This window comes from Diadema setosum, chromosome 11, assembly GCF_964275005.1.
Source record: "Diadema setosum chromosome 11, eeDiaSeto1, whole genome shotgun sequence".
Taxonomy (NCBI): Eukaryota; Metazoa; Echinodermata; class Echinoidea; order Diadematoida; family Diadematidae; genus Diadema; species Diadema setosum.
In genome coordinates, this window is record NC_092695.1 from 10055209 (window position 1) to 10061667 (window position 6459).

Genomic DNA, 6459 nt, shown 5'->3' on the forward strand with positions numbered 1-6459 from the left:
TGAGTACTTGGAAATGATGTTGATCAGTCTAATCCCCTAAAGTTAGTCCCGCCCTTGTTTCCATCACAACCAAAATTTTACCCCATTGAAAACTCTTCTTTAGCATCAAGACTTCACCGCCATTCACCCATTCATTCGTATGTTGGCCAGATGTATAATTGCGGTATATTGAGAATTGTAAGAATCAAAAAAAGACATGGAGATTCGACACTCGGGGAGCAAGAGGACAAGCTAAAGTTATACCTAGCTCCTTCAATAGATGTCTTACTTCGAAATGTGTTCACTGTCTATCATGTGACTCCTTCAAAGTCCATGTACCTCTTTAAATAATATCCAATCCCAGTATGCAACACAAGTCTAATGTGAACCTTTGTGTCCGCTGGACTTTTATTCCGCCAAAAAATGATGTGTACAGTTGGAGTGAAAGGAATCTTCACTCGATGAGCTACTTCAAGATGTCATGTTGTAACTAACTATTTTAGGGTCTTGCACCCTGGTTTTGTGCTAAGATTTGAAGCTTCTTGCATATGGTTCACCCAGTAGGCCCCTCCTGGAAACCAATTTAATATACAACATTAAATACAGCGCATAGATGTCCCTCCCCATGCCGACCAATCGTGTAGATGACCATTGGTCATCTGATGAATAATCAAGCAGTGGTCACTCAACAAGGCGCGGTCAGCACAATACAGACTGGTGTCAGCAGAGTTAAGAATGGTGTCCGCATCCAAGGGCTGATGTCGGCACATTAACCCCTGTACACTAAAAGCTAGTACTCATTGGACAAACAAAACTGTCAATTCTTATCTTGTTTTGACCAGTGTCAGATTTTCACCAGTTATACATCTAAACAATCGGTATTCCCTTTCCTCTTTTCCAGGTGCCTATAGTTGATCATTAAAAACAAGTGTGATCCCTCTAATCAGATTCTGGATACTTTTTATATGTTATGTGCTGTTTCCCAAAGAAGGGTCACCGCAGCACTTTGAAACATTTTGTTATTATGTACATTGTCTCCCAGAATGAAGCTTCTCAGCAGTTTCAGCATTTCTCATTACATTATACAAATGATGCACAGGATGTAATCCTGTGTATCATTGGTTGTATAAAATGGGTTGAAAACTAACAGCATTTTTCACGTACTTTTGTGGGTCAATACCAGTCAGCTACATGTAGCACTCGCTCAAGTCAAAAAGTCAAGATGTCCGGAGATGTTCGTCCCAAACTGGAAAAATCCAGCACATATAAGTACTGTGAGATGTGTACGTATAAGAGTATACGTACGCCACATGTATGCACAAGAAAGGCCGGCTGGCAGCAGCCCAAACTAGAAGTTGTTTACAGGATTGACAGCGCGTATAGTAGCGCGCGACGCATTTGTAACAACTGATTGAGTGCGCACTGCTAGTGTAAACATTGTGACGTCAGGCCGTGCATGTTAGTGAGAAATGAATGCACGCACACGTGACTCATTTTAGCACTTCCAATTGGCTACATTCTTGAACCTATTTTATAATTATTTTGCTATAGATGTGAATATTTTTAGCCATATTCATTATATGTGACCCACTGCAACAAAAGGATCCGAAAGTCGGGGGTGGACAATTTTTATGCATCTGCCATGAAGTGGTGCCGCAGGCATTATGTTTCGGGTTGTCCGTCCTTCTGTCGTTCTGTCCGTCCGTCCATCCGTCCGTCATAGCGTTCGTCTTTCCGTTATCAATTTTGTGGACAATGTAACTAAAAAACCTTTTGAGGTATCCTAATGAAACTTGGCATGTATGTGTATGAGGGGGTGAAGTTGTGCCTATCAACTTTTGGGTGCACATGCTCAAGGTCAAATGCTCAAAATTTCACTATTTCCCCCATATCTATGCAATGCCTGAAGATATTTTCTTGAAACTTACATTGTAGTGTATACATTTACTACGCAATTAAGATTCTCTGGTGAGAGTTTTGGGTCTTGATGTCAAAGGTCAAAGGTCTTGAAAATGTTAAAATTTCACTTTTTCTCCACATTTTGGAAATGGTTCAAACTGTCTTCATGGAACATAGTATATGCATGTACTGACTGGCAGTGATTATCTGGGGAATTTTGGAATCATGGGGTCAAAAATCAGGGGTCAAAGGTCAAGGTCAACTCTTCAAAATTGTGTTATTTCCCTCATGTTTGTGTAATGCCTGCAGGATTTTTTTTTTTTTTTAACTTGATGTATACATTACCAAACAGAGATTCTCTGGGAAGTTTTTCTTCTTTTTTTTCTTCTTTTTTTTTTGCCAAAGAAGGTCAAAGGTCAAAAGGTCACAAAGATCTTGTTGCATATGCTCTATTTACTATGGTATAAGAGGATCAGCACTTGAATGGTTTAAAAGTTATCTGAGAAACAGACAGCAGTTTGTACAACTAAATGGTACTGGTTCTAGTATGCAGTCTGTCACCTGTGGAGTACCCCAAGGGTCTCTTCTAGGACGGCTATTATCTATTCTGTATGTAAATGACTTTCCTAATTCATCAAGTGTCTTTTCTTTCTCGTTATTTGCAGATGACACTAGTATTTTTTGCTCTAACAAAGACCTGCGTGTCCTGTTGGAGACAGTAAATGTGGAATTACATGACTTAACTAAATGGATTTATGCCAATAAGTTATCTTTGAATCTGCTTAAACCAAAATACATGTTATTTAGTAATAGAGACACCTTAATGCCTGGTCCTGTAATTTTTGATAATGTTCAGATTGAAAGAGTTATATCAACCAAATTTCTTGGTATCCATATTGATGACAAGTTGAATTGGAAAATGCATACAACTCACCTTTGTAATCTTCTCTCTAGAAATGTAGGTATTATGAACAAATTGAAGTATTTTCTTCCAAGTAGCATTTTGGCCATGCTGTATTCATCTTTGATTTTGCCTTAAACTATGGTGTATTAGCTTGGGGTGCTACAGCCCAAATTCGCTTAGAAAAAATTGTCCTTCTTCAAAAGAGAGCTAAGCCTGTCGTGGGTGGCACCACTAATACGAGCGCCCTGCATACAGCTAAGTCTGTCGTGGCGGTGGTGACTACAGCCGCGCATCATGAACCTAAGTGTTTGCCGGCTATTAAGGCTCAGCCGAAGAAAGAAGGGAATGGGAAAACCCTCAAAAAACCCACCAAACCAGTCCTAAGTAAGAAGGCAGCCCCCCCCCCCCCCTACAGAGAAGACGGACGCGGAGGGGCTTTCCCGCCTTTCTAAGCTCGAATCCATGTTTGAAAAGGTCATGGAAATACTACCGTCTCAGCTTAGCCTACTCGTATTCAACAACAGCAACTACGTGCCGGCCATGTTGGCACGGCGTGTACTGCAGACCACGGTGGTGTGCCGTTTGGGGACATTATGGATGTGTGTGCTACAGACGATAGTACGCAAGCATGCGGTGCGCTGCACGACCACAGCGGCAGCAGCTTCAGTGGGGATGAATGCGACTTCCCTGCGGCAGCAGCGGGTTACGCACCCACAGAGCACACGGGGCGGACAGTACAAGTACCGTCTTTTGCTGCAAAGTTTGCGGCCTCCCCCTCTGTGGGCGAACCTATCAATGACGAATTGGCAAATTCTACCAATTATCTCATCTCCCATTTTCTGGAGGAAAAATCGATAGAAGAGTCGCTGGGTAGTTTGCCGCTGATCAACGGCAAACTACCCAGCACCGAGCAATTGCCCCAACTTACTAGTCCCTAAAGTAAATCCAGTGATTTGGGATAATGTGACACAGACTACGCGCAGCAGAGACGTTAAGCTGCAGAGAGTACAGAAATCTCTCACCCGCGGGCTGTGTGCGTTCCTACAAACTCTTCCTACTGACTTGAACGAGGCGCAACAGGACGCACTGTAACGGCAATTATGAAATCAACTGTCTGAGAAAGGAGCTGATCAGACCCGACATGAACGCTGCTTACGCACATTTGTGCAAGCCTACAACGCCCGTGACCGCGTTTCTCTTCGGTGATGACCTGGGACAACGTGTAAAAGATCTCAAGGAGGAGAATAGGGCTGCCTTTAGTGTGGTTAAAGGGCAGGCTAAGAGAGCTACCGTACACATCAGCGGTACCACCCATACAAGCGCACGTCCAGCGGTAGATTCAGCCGGAAGCAGTATCAGAGTGCGGGCTGGCTTGCAGCTGGGGATACATCCAGGCCTTTTTTAGGCCAGCAGCAGCGGGGGAACAGACATTCAGCCCCGCACACGCAGACTCGCCCACCTCCAGCGTATGCACACAACCGGGGGCAGAGCTACCCAGCCAAGCCAAACACTGTGTCACGGAGAAAGTAACTGCACTACCCAAGGAGGTAAGTTGCAGGCCTAGCTGTTGTCGTGGAAATACACAATCTACTCACACTGTACAGTCAGTTTTTGACATTGAACATGTAGATGTTACATTAGACCTGCCCGTTGGGGGTCGACTGAGGCATTTTAGCAAACAGTGGAATCATAATACTACCACTGATCCTTTCATACTTGATGCAAGTAGTGGTTACAAACTTGAATTTCAAGAGGCGAATATCCCACCTCCCAGAGGTGAACTGCCTTACCACTACAAAGTGGGAAATGCTGAGGAGAGCAAGATTGACATTGAAATTCAAAAACTGGCCGAGAAAGGCATAATCGAAGAATGCCAGCATATGACAGGAAAATTTGTGTCCAATATCTTTACACGCCCCCCCCAAAAATGGGGACATACGCCTGATTTTAGATCTATCGGACCTAAATAACAGTCTGAATGTACAGCATTTCAAAATGGATAACATCCATACAGCTACAACCCTAATTTCCCCTGGTTGTTACCTTGCCTCAATCGACCTTTGAGATGCCTACTACTCTGTCCCTATTCACCCCTCACATCGCAAGTATTTCAGATTTGTCTGGCAAGAGAAATGTTGGCAATTTTAGGTACTCCCCAATGCCTTAGTACAGCGCCTAGGCTCTTCACAAAACTTATGAAGCCGGTGTTCGCAAAGCTGCGACAGGCAGGCCACCTGGTTGTGGGGTATTTAGATGACACTCTCATAATTGGTGAAACTGAATCACAAGTGCTAGAAGCGGTGCAAGCAACCAAAAAACTGCTCTCTGACTTTGGTTTTGTCATTCATTCAGAGAAATCTATCCTAGAGTCTCAGCAACGGCTCCAATTCTTGGGGTTTATCTTGGATTCAGAAGGCATGACCATAACGCTCCCGCATGAGAAATGTCAAAATATCAGGGCAGTATGTGCGAAATTACTAGGGAAACAGAACCCTACTATCAGGCAGGTGGCACAGGTCATTGGGAAACTGATTGCTACTTTCCCTGCTATTCAATATGGCCCCCTCTTCTATCATAACCTAGAAAGAGACAAAATTCTTGCACTAAAATCAAGCAAAGGGCATTTTGATAGGCCTATGAATTTGTCTAAAGCTTCTAAACAGGAGTTAACGTGGTGGTTCAATAACATTCACTGCCAGTCAGCACTAATTAGTCGAGATCGGCCAGCTTTAGAGCTACGTACTGATGCCAGTGGGCAAGGATGGGGTGCCACTGATTTAAGCTGTGAAACTGGCGGTAGATGGGATGATCAGGAGATAATGCGTGCTCAAAACAATTAAATCAACTATCTTGAAATATTAGCTGCAGGGCTTGGTTTGAAATCATTTTGTGGCCACCTGCATGATACGCATGTGCTCATTAGAACTGACAACACAACAGTTGTAGCCTACCTGAACAATATGGGAGGCATTAAATCTTGAGCCTGCGACAGCGCAGCACGAGACATTTGGGTTTGGTGTAAGGAAAGGAACATCTGGATCACAGCAGCAATACCTGGTCGTGACAATACAGAAGCAGACAGGAGATCTCGTCATTTTAATGACAGAACAGAATGGATGCTGAATAAGAAAGTTTTTACTGATATCACAAAGAAATGTGGTACTCCCCAAATTGATCTCTTCACGTCCAGACTCAATAAGCAACTGCCTGCTTATGTTACGTGGCTGCCTGACCCAGATGCGGTTTCAGTGGATGCATTCACTCTGAATTGGGGTGATCTGTATTTCTACGCATTCCCTCCTTTCTGCCTCATCCCCAAATGTCTCCAAAAAATTAAAAAACGACAAGGCACATGGTCTGTTGATCGTCCCAAACTGGCCGACGCAAGCGTGGTTTCCTCGCATGAGGAGAATGCTTAAAGATGAACCACTCTTTATTCCTAGACACAGGAATTTGATTAAGCAACCAGTATCTGGGGAACCGCACCCTTCACACGCTTGCCTTGATCTGTTATTGTCGCAGTCCGGCTTTCACGTGGGACGGTAAAACCACTACACTTTCACTCTCATGTAGGATATAACTGAATAAGCTGAATTTATTCACAATTTTATAACAAAATCTGGATCAAAACTTGTAACACAAAGACTTAGATAAAGACCGCGATAAAGACTGTATTG

General features: G+C 43.5%; 1 pseudogene; it reads left to right on the forward strand.

Moving 5' to 3' along the window:
* Positions 1–2997: 2997 nt before the first annotated feature.
* On the forward strand, positions 2998–4312 carry LOC140234613 (uncharacterized; annotated as a pseudogene).
* Positions 4313–6459: the final 2147 nt, after the last annotated feature.